The 14,369-nt window shown below is 33.0% G+C and overlaps 1 long non-coding RNA gene across 5 annotated transcripts in view; it reads left to right on the top strand.

Annotated features, from left to right (window-relative positions):
* Positions 1–14,369, top strand: part of LOC141375765 (uncharacterized) — a 44,377-nt gene that overhangs the window by 27,191 nt on the left and 2,817 nt on the right. For 3 of the 5 annotated variants that reach the window (XR_012384520.1, XR_012384519.1, XR_012384518.1), the window contains exons 12-13: positions 264–318; positions 1,070–1,166. This is a non-coding gene — a long non-coding RNA (uncharacterized lncRNA). The remainder of the gene's footprint in view (positions 1–263; positions 319–1,069; positions 1,167–14,369) is intronic. The other 2 variants (XR_012384521.1, XR_012384522.1) reach the window with 1 other exon arrangement.

The raw sequence follows: 14,369 nt of genomic DNA, 5'->3' as shown, positions 1-14,369 counted from the left end.
GTGTTTATTCATGGTTTATGAGGACCAAGTATGTCTATTGGATGTGACTTAGCAGTAGACTATTGTTTTATTAAATCTGTGTGTTTCTTCATGGTTCATGAGGACACAGTATGTGTAGGCTTACAATGTTACCAGTAGACTGTTATTTTATAACGTGTGTGTTTCTTCATGGTTTATGAGGACATGATTGGTTTTGCAAGACTTAAAGCTTTCAGTAAGTGAATTTCATGTTTTCTTCATCTTTCTTTACTTCTCTCTTTCAGCACCTCTATAAGTCAGTCACTTTGACAAACACAAACAGAGCTGTCTTCTACAGAGGTTTGTTAATTCTTTTGTAATGCTATTTTGACACTCCTTAAAAGGATAGTTCACCCAAAAATGACAATTTTGTCATCATTTGCTCATCCTTCACTTCCTTCAATCTGTGTTTCTTCATGGTTTATGAGGACACAGTATGTGTAGGTTTACATGGTGCTAGCAGTAGACTATTATAAGATGTGTTTCTTCATGGTTTATGAGGGCATGGTTTGTTATGCGAGACTTTAAAAGTAAGTAAACGAATGTTGAATTTTCTTTATCTTTGCTTTTCTGTTTCAGTACCTCCATGAGCCAGTCGCTTTGACCAACACAGAGTTGTTTTTTACAGAGGTTTGTTAATTCTTTTGTCAAGAATTAACAAACCTCTGTAGAAAACAACTCTGTGACTGGCTCATACCCAAAAATGACAAATGTGTCATCATTTGCACACCCTTTATGGGTTTATTTTTTCTGTTAAACACAAAAGAAGATGGAAGATGAAAACCTGTACTCATTGACTTCCATATTTTTGGTGTTTTTATTTTGGAAGTCAATGATTGCAGGTTTTCTTCTTCCATCAAAATACCTTGTTTTTCGTTTAACAGAAAAAATAAACTTGTAAAGTAGAAAAGTCCAATAGTAGGAAAAATAATAACATGGAAGTCAATGAGTGCACGTTTTAATTTATTAAGAAAATAAACTAATAATAATTAAAATAATTAAATAATTTAAATAAGTGAATAATAATGTCTCTCTCACTTTTTCCCTTCAGGAAATAACAGGTGAATCTTGACAGAAATCCAGGAAGCCAGACAGTGATGGTGGTGATGTTAAGAATTTCTGTCAATAACAATGCAGGAAGAAACTAAGTAACTAAAATTACTTTAAAAATAATGTGCATTTTAGGCCTTTTTTATTTTAAGCAAATTTTAAGCATGATCTAAAGGGTTGAGTTTATTTTCTTAATGAGTTATAGGTGTATTTTGAGAATAAACCAATCAGAGTCTCATCTCCCATTCCCTTTAATAGCCTTGCATCGTGCCATAAGCGCATTTGCTATTTACATGACGTAAAGTAAGTTTAAGTGGAAAAACTGAGCATTTCACAAGCAAACAGTTAACAGTTATTTTTAACAGAAAACTGTTAAACAGAGCATCTACCGCGCGAGAATGAGAGATAAATGATCTACTTTCACTTTCGCTCTTGGTGGATAGGAAAATCTTTACGCACAGACATCAGTTAGCCTAATAATAATAATTAGTTGCGTTTGTTAAGCGCAAGTATTTGTTTCAAAACTATTTCTAAATGCAGTTCTAATTTTCAGCAAATGAATAAATGAACAATAATAACTAAGTGTTGTCATAAACCTGAGTTATATCCTAAAAAACATGTTGCCCGCATATGGTCTAAAACCTGCAGGTGGGCAAATCTAAGCTTTTTTTTAATAAAACAAATATAAATATGGATATAATAATTATTACTGCTAATAATAACATACAAAAGCAAATTGTTATGAATAAAAACTATTGCGTCGTAGAGTGATAAACAGTGTTTGTTATTTTAAAGTGACAGGACTAAGATGGTCAATAAATAAGCTTTTTATTTACCTATTAATTCACAGTTTTAATTTACATTTTGTTGATTATATTTTACTCTTACTTTTACCTATTAAAAATCTTATTTTTTTCTTATTATTACTCTTATTTTACTTTTATTATATTTATATTTTACTATTATGTTATTTTGTCTCAATTACTGTACATTAATAGCAAATTAATATTTAAGTAGGCCTAATTATTTATTTAAAAACATTACCAGCGAAATACTGAGAAACGGTCTGGCGCTATTTTTATATACAGGCCTATCATAATTTTAAAGAAAGCTGCAAGGTGTGCTACATTATTTTAAATTATTTTTTCTGTCTGTTACTTGAAGTTCAGTGCGTGTGCCTGTGCGCTGAGAGACAAGGCAATATTGACAAAATATTGAATTTTGTTTTTTATATTGCATTGCATTAATTTGCAGAGATGTTTTATAGTTTATACAGGCCTAAAATAAACGCTTTGGTACAGAGTTATTATTTTAAAACAAACCTGTGTTTGTAATGATAGATGTAGGTGTCACAAAATACTTTTTAAATCAGTGTTTTTATTAATATGATTATTATTTATTGTGGACAACACTTAATAAATACTGAAATGTCCTTAATACACACCTTATTTTTTTATCAATTACAGTGCTTCCCGCTAGGGCTGCTCTATTATGGGAAAAATCATAATCACGATTTTTTTGGTCATTATTTTAATCACAATTATTCAAAATGATTATCAGTTCAAGTCAAAATTATTAGGGCTCCTGTGAAATTATTATTATTATTTTTTATAAATATTTCCCAAATGATGTTTAACAGATTCAGGAATTTTTCACAGTATTTCCTATAATATTTTTTCCTTTGGAGGAAGTCTTATTTGTTTTATTTCAGCTAAAATAAAAGCAGGTTTAAATATTTTGAAATCTATTTTATGGTCAATATTAATAGCTCCCTTAAGCAAAATAGTTTTTGATGGTCAGCAGAAGAAATAACTGGTATACAATGACTTGCCCAATTATCCTAATTAAGCCTTTGAATCGTACTTTAATCTGAATGCTTGTATTTTGAAAAATATCTAGTAAAATATGTGCTGTCATCATAACAAAGATGAATGAAATCAGTTATAAAAAATTAGTTATTAAAACTATTATGTTTAGAAATGGGTTAAAAAAAATCTTCTTTCCATTAATCAGAAATTGGGGGGGAAAGTAGGGCTAATAATTTAGATTTCAACTGTATTCATTTATTTTCCTCCCTGCAAAGGAAAGGGAAATATGTACAATAGAATAAAAATATGAAACAAACTGTGCTTTAAGCATCTTCACTGTAAAAAAAAAAAAAACTTTGATTATAGCTACTAAAGTCCTTCAGACAAGAACAGTGAGGGATTGTCTTCTTTTGTTGTTTGATTAATGGTAAAAACAGTCGGCAGCAGGAATATCACGCACTTTCACTTTAAGAGCAGTACGGTTCTGATTTATGGTTTCTCTTTCACATGTCTTTTGATTCTCAACTAGTTTGTTTATTACTTAAATGAGAGTTAATATGAATAATCACTGAACATCGCGTTTTGATACCTATTTGACCATTAAAATGCTCACATTAAGATAACTTTAGATGTGTGTGCTTTGCTCTGAGCACACAGTGTGCGAATATGTGTGTGCCGCATACACACACCATGCGGTCTCATTCATGCTTTTAAAACATGAATGATTCGAATGTACATCAATGAATGATGCACATGCCGTGCTGCAAAATTACAATGCATGCTTTTAGTAATATTCACGTGAAACTGAGCTTTGCAGAGCAACAAATGTGTACAACTGAAAAGAGGACGATATATGATGCAACAATCGTTTTATCTCGATTAATGATTTGCATATTCGTTTGAAGCCATAATCAAAATCGAATTTTCGATTAATTGCATAGCCCTACTTCCCGTATGTTTATAATATACTTGCGAGGGTAGCAGGCCCGGCGCCAGGATATCATAACTGAGGAGGCATTTTAATCCCATGACTAATTTTGGTCCCTCTTGTTCCTTTCATTTAGGCTATTTATTCACATTAATTATTACTTTGCATTACTGCCTAAGTTACTGACTCAAGGCAGTAATATACTTTTTTATAGTAATAATGATATGCAGTTTTGCTATTATTGATTTTATACCATTTATCAACGCAGACAGATCATGGTTCATTGCCAAACGAGTGCTTTATATCAAATTTTATTATCCTTATATGGGCCTATAATAGGCCTATAAAGGTTTAAAGTTTTAGGTAAAGACGTCAAACTATGCCCATACATGCAAGCTAATCCACGGTTAGACTATTCTATAACCGGTAAATAAATATAGTAAAATCAGCATTACTGAATCACGCTTCACAAAACCTTAACCAACCAAAATCAGTGTTAGGAAAAAGTTAAATGTTACAATCAAATGTCATTAAAAAAAATTTATTAAGTTACATTTTAAGGCATTAGTACGGAGACTCGGAAGGGACGTGATGGTGAAGAAAAAAATTGGGTGGAAGAAAAAAAAACTGAGTGGGAGAAAAAAAAAGGATGGTAGAAAAAAAAACAGTGATAGGAATATATATATATATATATATATTTTTAAGTTTTTGTTCCCTCACAAAGATGTTTTGCGTTATCCACACTTCCTGTTCACTTCATACCTGTCAACCCTCCTGTATTTTACCATTCTATCCCTCTATCATACTATTGTTAAGTATTTTCCCATATTTCTCATATATTTTTATTTTTGAAAGCATTCTGAAACAAATATAAAAATGTCTGCATTTACTTTCTTTCCATTAAAAGCTGTGGGTTGATCATCGCCCTTCATATGCAACCTCTGAATCAGGGAATGATAAACTGATCCCAGATCAACTTCTGTACATGCCATTTAAAGAGGAGCTAAAGTGCAGGATTCAGATCTGTGTTTAAACAGACAAATATACTTAACAATATGTAAACATGTTCGTCCTGTGTGTTTTATTTTAAACACAACTCATTTTCTCTTAAATGAGCACAAACAGTTACTTAAGTAATGGAATACTTTCATTATAGATCTGTGCATTCTTAAATTGACACCTCTGATATGAAATAAAAGAAAATGAGAGATTCATTTGCTGCTCATCACTTGTTTGATAACAGAGGTGTCGCTTTAAATGGTGTGTATAGAAGCTGATCTGGGATCAGTTTATCATACCTAGCACATCCGTATACATGCATTCGCTAATTCACAGGTTGCATATGAAGAGCGATGATCGACCCACAGCTTTAATGGAAAGAAAGAGAAATATGGGAGAATCACAGCAAAAACGGAAGGCTTGGGAGAATCCTGGTAAAACAGGAGGGTTGACATGTATGAAGTGAACAGGAAGTGTTTGTGGAAAAACAGTTTTGCGAGAACGCAAAACATCTGCGAGGGAACGCAAAAACTTCCAAAAGAGGATTTTTAAATAAAAATATAGTCAAGGTAAAATGTTCAAAAACTAGGTCTGAGTCACTCCTTTTCTTCCGCCGTCTCATTAACACACCTTTATTAAATTACAATAATTAACAAATTGCACAAACAAACAGTAATATTCAAGAGTAAACTAATGAGCTATTTAAAAGTACACTTTAAAGAAAACCACATTTATAAGAGAGACTGTGCCTTAAAGCATATACTGCTCTGTCACACTGCTTTTATTTATTATTTTAGGTTTGTTTATGAATGAATTATTTAAGTTAAATATTTCATGTATGTGGTTTAATATTTAATTGGTCATTAAATCAAATGAAGAAGCTAGCTACTTTATTTTTTGACACTTCAACCGATCAATAAACAAAGAAATGAACAACCACAGATTATTTTATTCTCTCTGTAAAGTATTTAGATACTTAGACTATACTAAATAATTAGACTATTCTATATAGTTTTTAACATTGTTTGGGCTCAGTTGGGATTATTTGTTAATGAACTGCCACTCATCTTTCCATTAAACATTTTGATATTAAAATTATGTTTTAACTTTATGTCTCCAAGATTGCATTGTAATTTTCTAAGTTAAACTAAACTAGTTAAACTAGACAATTAAAATATGCTGTAAAAAAGTTTAGGTTGATAACTATTTTATTTTGGCTGGAAATGATTTACTGCTGGTTTTATCTGACCAGAGAACAACACAATGTTGGAATTGACGTAGTAGCATTGTGTAAAGTGCGATATGAGACAGCATATTTAATCCTTGCACTATTTTAAGTGAATGCATATGTATTCCACCGACTCCAAAATTAGGAGTTAAGAGTCTCATCCAAAAAACCCAGAACCGAACATCCCTAATCGACGCCCCATTGATGTTTCTTTGAACATCAGGTGCCATTATTAACTGTTTATCAAGTTAAATTTCAAACTGAACCTATAACTGTTTTTGATTAATTCAAAGTATAGCCCAGACTATTTTTTTCCTTTTCAAAAGCAGAAGCAGTATAGCCTAAACAGGACAGTTTTACAAATGTACAGATAAGCATTTTTATAACTGAACATCACAAAAGGCCTACAAGAATTTTCAGTCCATTTTTATATACAGGCCTATTATAATTTTAAAGAAAACTGCTAGGTGGGCTATATTATTTTAAATCTAGCCTATATTATTTTTATTAATTTCCTCTGTATCTGTCACTTGCGATTCAATGCACATGTGCTGAGCGAGACGAGAAATAAGGCAATATTGACCATTTTTTATAGGCCACTATAGTATATAATAGTTTGTTTTTACATATAGTATTGCATTAATTTGCATTGACGTTTTGTAGTTTGTAGAGGCCTAAAATGAATGCCTCGATTTGGAGTTATTTAAAACATAATCCTGCGTTTTTAACATTCTTTAAACCAATGTTTTTTATTATTATTATTTAATGTGAATAACTTTTAATTAAAAATTGTAATGTATTTATTACACCACCTTATTGGGAAAAAAAAACGATCAATTACAGTGCTTCCCGCAGGTTTGAAATATAGGACTTGCAGCATTGAAACACCATTTACCCACATCACATAGTTAACTATGCGACAGACAAAACTTAATTGCATTTTTAATAATAATTGTATTTATTATGACACTTTTTCTTTTAATGGGTTAAAGTAAAAAAAAAAAAAAAGAATGTTACAAAAGAAAGAAATGCTTTATGCTATTTAGGAGCAATGTGCAGCCACTGACAGGTAAAATTCGCTTTTCTCTCACAAGTTAAAAAAGCAAATTAGGCTTGCCACGATAGACGGTGTTGACGGTGATACCGGTTTTAAGACGCAACACCGGTGACATCACGTTTTTACCGTGACACCGTCCTCACATTTGTTTTTTCTAAGTATTCGTTTTATTTATTTATTTTTTTATTAAATATTTATTTTAATTAAATGGAAAATAGAATTCGTAATAATTTACTTAAGGCCAGAGCATGCTTTATAATTAAAATCTGAACATAGTAATGCGTCATATTTCATTTATCACGTGAGAATAAATATGCAAGGCATACTCTCATTTTAAAAATCACGCGACCATCATCTCACAGTGTTTAATAATAAATATCTTATTTTTATTAAAACAAGAATGATGTAGCAATGCCGCGCCATCGACAAGCCAACTGCAGAGAAACAAAGCAATCATCACGGCAACTGAAGTGAGCACTTTTTCCGAAGTTCAGCTCTTCTTTTTTGCACTTTATGCATTTCATGTAAAAAAATAAAAGATGAATATGCCTACAAGAATGTAACCTGTGTGCGCGCGTCTTTTATCACTGAGGCCGCTGTCTTTAAAAACCGAAAGTTGCTTCATCTGTCTGGAAATATTTCGGCTTTTAATAAATGAAAAGTTAATTTAGGTGAGCCAATATTAAAAATTGCTATAAAGTAACTGTGAAGTGCGGCAACACATCGAATCTGAGGTCTGATCTCATCTCTCTCTCGCTATCATTCAGACATCGAAACGCCACACAGGTCAAGTCGCAAAACTGAGGCTGGTACCAGCTGACAGGTAGAACAGCTGAAGCCTTTGCGAAATCTTTCAAAATACAGCGCTGAAATTAACAGGCACAAATATCTTTGAGCCAGAAAGTCACGCCTTATCTGTCAAAACGCAATTCGAGCCAATAGGAGTTGTGTAGCCTATTAATTATATTAATTCTAATAAAATGAAAACCAAATTAAACTATTCATTGCATTTTTCGATTGATAAAAATATACGTAAACGAAAAAAAATCAAAGGGTGGCTAGTTTGTATTAATGTGTCTTAAAATTAATAAAAATATGCTCAGCCTATTTAAGCTTCACGGTTATATGCTGCGAAGCATGTTACTGAACTACAATATCTCCGAGGGAGACTATATAACTCGATAGACAACATTACCTTGAGGGATTTTAAAAACAAAAGGTGTTTTAAAAAAGGAACAACACGCCAATCGGCAACAAATAAAACATCTTGCCAGGGTATGCTGTGTGTAATCCGCCACTGACAGTGACATAAGACACCTGCGCCTGTCAACTGTGCTTGTAAGAGAGCTCAAAGCTTGTATGGATATAACAAAAAAAAGCAAGATCATATAGTTATAAATATTCCATAACAATACTTATCGAAATATTTATACATTTACATGTTGATTATTTTTTTAGCCTGTTAAATAAAATTACTTTTATTTAGCCTGTCTTTAGATTTTTTACACAATGTTTAATTTCTTAACATTTCTTTCTTTTTTATTTAAAGTTTATATATAAAATGAGTGCTAGCTTGTTTAGTTGTGATCATTATGCAAGGATCATATTTCATATTCGGTTTATTCTTCACTAGCCTATAAATTCGTTAATAAGGCTATTTTATAAACGGATTGTTCATAAGGACTAAGCTATTAATATATAATGCAATAGGCTAAATAATACATTAAGAAATAGAGTGGAGGAACTAGGAACTATGACGTCACTTTGTAGGCTAATCGGCTGCTAGCATAAAACTGGTTCCCTCGTGAAAATCCCTATAGGATTTTCCCATAGGGTTTTCGAAGATTGCGAATAATACGCTCTGTGTTCAAACACTGTTCATTACACTTACACGTTTTGTTCAGCCGGATAATTGTCACACGAAAATATAACATTGAGCACTTTTGGATCTTAAATGCAAACGCAAGACTTAAAAAGCTAACATAAGGCTATAAACGGACTACAGCGCCCTCGGGGCGCTCGTCAGTGACGTCAGCCCCACCCTACTACAGACGACTTATCAAGCTTATTTTTAGAAATAACGTCCATGACAAAGAGTTAATCTCTCAGTATATTATATTGTAATCCACGCTATATATTATAAACTAATAAATACGCAAACACACATAGACCTTTGTGCCTTTTGGATCGTTTTTACGTGGGAAATACATGTTTTGCTTTGCGGTTGTTCTAAAAGTTTAAAAAATGTGTATAAATGTGCCTATATAGTATTATTATGAGACATATTTAAATAAGTGTATCGCTCGCGTGCACACAGCCCGCTTACCTTAACAGACGACGGCGTGAGGAGGAACAAGTCTATCAAATGCCTGCAGGTTTCATCATCATGGACACAGAATAACATTCAATATTCCTTTTGTGTCACGAAGTACAGCGAAAAACAGCCCAATACAGTCACATCTGCTATACGTTTTATGGAGGAGTGTAAATATTGCAGTTATGACAGAGTTAAATGTGTTGATGAAGAAAAAAAGACGAGAAATCACTTGATCACGTTAAAATGACAGTTAACATGCATGTATTTTTACACATTTATTCACACGTTTGCATTACTGAGAGCAGGAAAGAAACTGAGCAGTATCTTCATATTATCGTTTAATTAAAATGAATGATCAACAAATGAATCTGTCTCGACAGCCTTTACATGTGAAGGAATTATCTACACACAATCTGAATTCTCAATTAGAATAATACAACAAACTATAAAATACTATTCTGAAAATACTTAAATCACAGACTAATCCAAACGCCCAAGCGAGCTGCGCTCCAGACCAGATCAGCTCGATGACGTATAATGCCCCCGACGCAGCCTGTAGTCTCATTTAGCAACTTGATAGCAACCGTCTTTTTAAAGAAGCATAATCGATTTAAAAGTTGAAGAGTGTGCTGTAACTGATGTGTTTTATGTCGTAGAACAAAACGTGAAAGTATATTGAGTTGGTGTTAGCCACGGACCTTATTTGAGCGATTTTACTGAAACCCCATTCAAAAAACCCATTGACTTTGGGACGAGGGAACCGGAAGTGCTAAAATGCTAACTCGCTTCCGGGTTTTTGCATACAAATTGACGTCATAGTTCCTCCACTCTATTGAAGTCAGGTAGGACAACAAAAGACAACCAAACATGTTCCCCCTGTTAGCAAATGTAACCAAAAAGTATCTTTACGTGCAACAAGCTGCTCATCTGAGGGTGTGTTCAGCACGATGGGGAACATAGTAAGCCCCACAAGATCCCATCTTAAGCCAGAGATGGTCAACATATTGGCCAGGATTCCTCGCAAAGAACAAGTAAACCTCACTGTTAATAAATGCCAATTTACAATGTTTTATTTTTTATTTTTTTTTAAAGACTGTGTCAACCTGTCATTTTTGTAATGTAATTTTGAAAGCTTTTCTTTTATATTTGTTTCTTGTTCATTCGTTTAATCTTATTTAAACTTTGTGCAATTTAATTACTTATCTTGCTATTTTATTTTCTTATTCGTTTTAAAAACATTCTAACATTCATCACATTCGTCCATTCAAACAATTTACGCCGAATTGGCAATTCCCGCAAAACTGAAAGTGAAAGTATTATATGCATTTATAAGCTATTTAAAAGCAGAAAGAAAAGAGGAAACCCCGACCCCCACTATGATACCGGTATTACCGGTGTTGTCACATGTCGATTAACCGGTGGGGAAATTTCCTCATCGTCACAACCTTAATTTGAATGATTTTAGATGTGTATATAAAATAGCCTATGTAAAATATTAACATCATCAAATTAATAAAATAATGACAAATTTGAAATAAATGACAGAAAAGTTAATAAAAACAGACATTCTCTAAAAAATGTAAAAATCGCAATATTAAAATGAGTAGATTTTTTTAAAATAAAATGCGTTGATTAACTATTACTATTGGTGTATATATTTTACAGCCAGTCTAGATCTCATTACGTCCTCTCCCGAGTATATAGCCGAAGTTTTTCTTAGTCGTTTACATTAAAGAATCTATTATTTACTTTTTCTCTCTGTATCGCGGCTGAGTGTGCGCTGTCAGCTGAATATAGGCTTAAATTAAATCTAAAAAGCAACTAGCCTGCGAGCTAATATTTGTTTTTGTTTTTTTTCGCATAACAGCCAATTTCAACCGCGAGGAGATACCAACAGCTTGATATGCAACATTTTCTAAAATGTTATTTAGCTCGGAATAAAAACAATTCACAAAAAATGATTTAGTGTGTGTGTTTTTTTAAGATTGGATTAGCCTATTTCACAGTGTGTAAACATTAGAAATAATAATTAGGCTAAAATACAGTAGATTACCCCTTCATTCAGATATATGTCGTTGTTTGGGAAACTCTCCCCTGGTCTAGAAGTTTCTCTTGCTTCTTATCTGCTCCACAAGCGCAGCACGCTTCTTCCTCTGGCTCTGCACCAGGGCTGGGTTTCCCAAACAACAACGTAACTCGCGGCAGAAATATCATAGTACAATGTGTCGTTTGGGAAAAGAACGATGTAGTGACGAGTGTGTCCCAAAACCTGTAGTTTCTCTGTCACAGATCTATTGTTTGACCCACATTAGTTATAACGTAAAATGCCCATAATGATGCTCTAAACGAGGTGGTAACAATTTCTTTAGAGAGAGAGAAAAAAAAAAAACATTATTTTATTTGCAAAGTATATTGTTTTACACAATCACACATTTAAAAAAAAAATCTATCATAGTTTTGGTGAAAACATGCACTTATATTCCATATTAATTGAAATATATATAACGGCACATATAAGACCTATATTTGTTTCCTTTACAAATATTATTAAGAATTTCATTTCTAATTTCATATATAAATCATTAATGGTTGTAGGCCTAATTTACAGTAGGCTATTTATTTAGAAATAGAAAAAACTTTTTAATATAATATTAATTATTATTATTATTATTAAAGTAGGATATTGCAAACAATATGCAAAATAAATGCAAACAATATTCCATGACTCCCAATATCAATTGCTACGAGCCTAATATAGAAATTTTAATTAACACGTAGTTCAGTCCATAAGTTGCTGTGAATAGAAACAGCCTATATAAGCCTACATTACCAGAAGTTGGCCTATAGGTAAAAGGTATATAACCGGGGATTTTGTGTCAACCTTGCTTGTGAAATATACTCAAGATATACCCCTGCCCTCATCTCAAACAAAATGTTTGGCTATTAATGAAGCAGCCTGTCTGAGGTGTTAATGGGGCATTGCGCTTTAACCAAAAACAACAACAACCCAAAAGCACTAAATTGGTTACAGGGGTTGCTTCAGAAAATTGCCTAATAATAATAGAAGTAGTAGTAATAATAATAATAATAACTACTGGCATGTTTATAACTAAAGTTGTTTTTACTTCGGTTGCACCACATGCTCTTAAGGCAAACCGTAGTTAGTAAGGTCATAAGCTCTCCGTAAAGCCATACATAGTTGCATTAAATCACCTAATATCAAATAAAAAGTGTTTCAATCGTTAAACTGATTTAGAATTCTGCAACTAATGCATCTACATATAACTGTTCTTTGAAAATTTGCTGTGAATGCACACAAATTACACAAAGTTATCAAAACATAAAACTTGATTTTTTAAATATTCTACACGTTAAAGAAAAAATAGCAGGGAGAAAAAACCCAGTCATAAAGAAATGTATGTTAACACAAAACATTTCTTGAAACAAAATTAAACTCTTCATTCACAAACCGAAAGAAATGCGAGATTTAGGAAGAAAATAAGGCTGTGAATAGAGGGAGATCATCGCAAGCTCCTCGATGTAAACTAATCTCACCGTCATCTCTTTTCTACCATTATACATGGGGGGAGGCTGCGGTAAATTTTTAGTTGGAACACAGCGTTAGGTTTAAACTGAGTGAAATGCTGCAACACAGAAATATTTAGTAGTGCGTACATTGTAAATTAGTGTCCCTTTAAGTCACAACTAGGCTTCATTTTAACTTACACACTGCTGGTGCAACTGGCCCCATGTAATCAAAAAAGGCTGCATATTAATAAGTGGGTCGCGGGTTATAATCTAAAAGCTATTGCCAGTCAAACACAGCACAGCCATTACAGCAAAATGGAGAGATTTAAATGTACATATTGCACATATGGAATTATCCACTCACTGCATGTCTTCTACCCTGATAAACATGCTAATTGTCTTATTATTATTAATATTATATTGTATGCACTTATGAAATTAAAGTTTATAGAGCCTGGTTTATACTTCTGCGTTATGATCGGCGTAACCCACGGCACATGCAACCCGCGTAGCTGTTTATTTTACTTCTGCGCAATGTCTCTGTTGGTCTGCATTAACACTTTCAAAACGCTAGTTGGCAGTGAGGTGTTAATGTTCCTCTGTGTTGAGTTTCTTCGCTGTTGTTTTGTTTTTTCTAAACGCTTCCTGAACATGCAAGTGACTCAAACTCGCTCATTTTGAGGCTGGAACCGGCGGACGTGGAACAACTTTAACTATGAGATAAACACAAAACAAAACTTTCTATCCAGAGCTCCTTCATGGGACTCCACACGTGTAAACAATCGCTCTATTGGGCTCGCACCACTCGCACGGCTCTTGGTCCCGCCCCCAGACTTGTCAGCGCTGCCAAGCCGACCAATCACGACCATCAAACAAATCACGACCTTGCGCTCTGTGTTGTTGCGACTTGTAGTTACATTTTTTGAGAGGTGCACATCATCGACGCCGACGGCCAATAAACAATGCTTAAACATTAAAATGTGCTTTTAGAAACTTAAAATATTTATGTTTCTAATATTTAATTATACATTTGCTGTGTTTAATATAGGGGATAGAATAGCATACAGTATATAAAAAAAAAAATTTTTGTCCTTTATACCGAAATAGGCCGGCTATAAGAGGAGGCGCTCTATTAAACAAGCAGAAACAGCACAGACTGTTCACTCTGCATGCATGTGAAAGAAATGAACAGAGAAAAATAAACAGACGATAAATAATAGGCGACTCACCTTACGTGCCGATATGCCCATTTATTTAATTCATAACTGCCACTAATAGCTATGCAAAAGGGAACCTATTTTGAGTGTTTGGCATGTAGTGACAGATTTTCAAATATTTGTAACCTGGCCTATAATAAATAATAATAATTATTGATAAAGCAAGTTATACTGCAATCAGGTGATGTGTTTCATTGACTCGATAACCTTAATATTTTG

The sequence above is a fragment of the Danio rerio genome, chromosome 8, assembly GCF_049306965.1.
Source record: "Danio rerio strain Tuebingen ecotype United States chromosome 8, GRCz12tu, whole genome shotgun sequence".
Classification (NCBI taxonomy): domain Eukaryota; kingdom Metazoa; phylum Chordata; class Actinopteri; order Cypriniformes; family Danionidae; genus Danio; species Danio rerio.
This window is presented reverse-complemented; position numbering and strand designations above follow the sequence as displayed.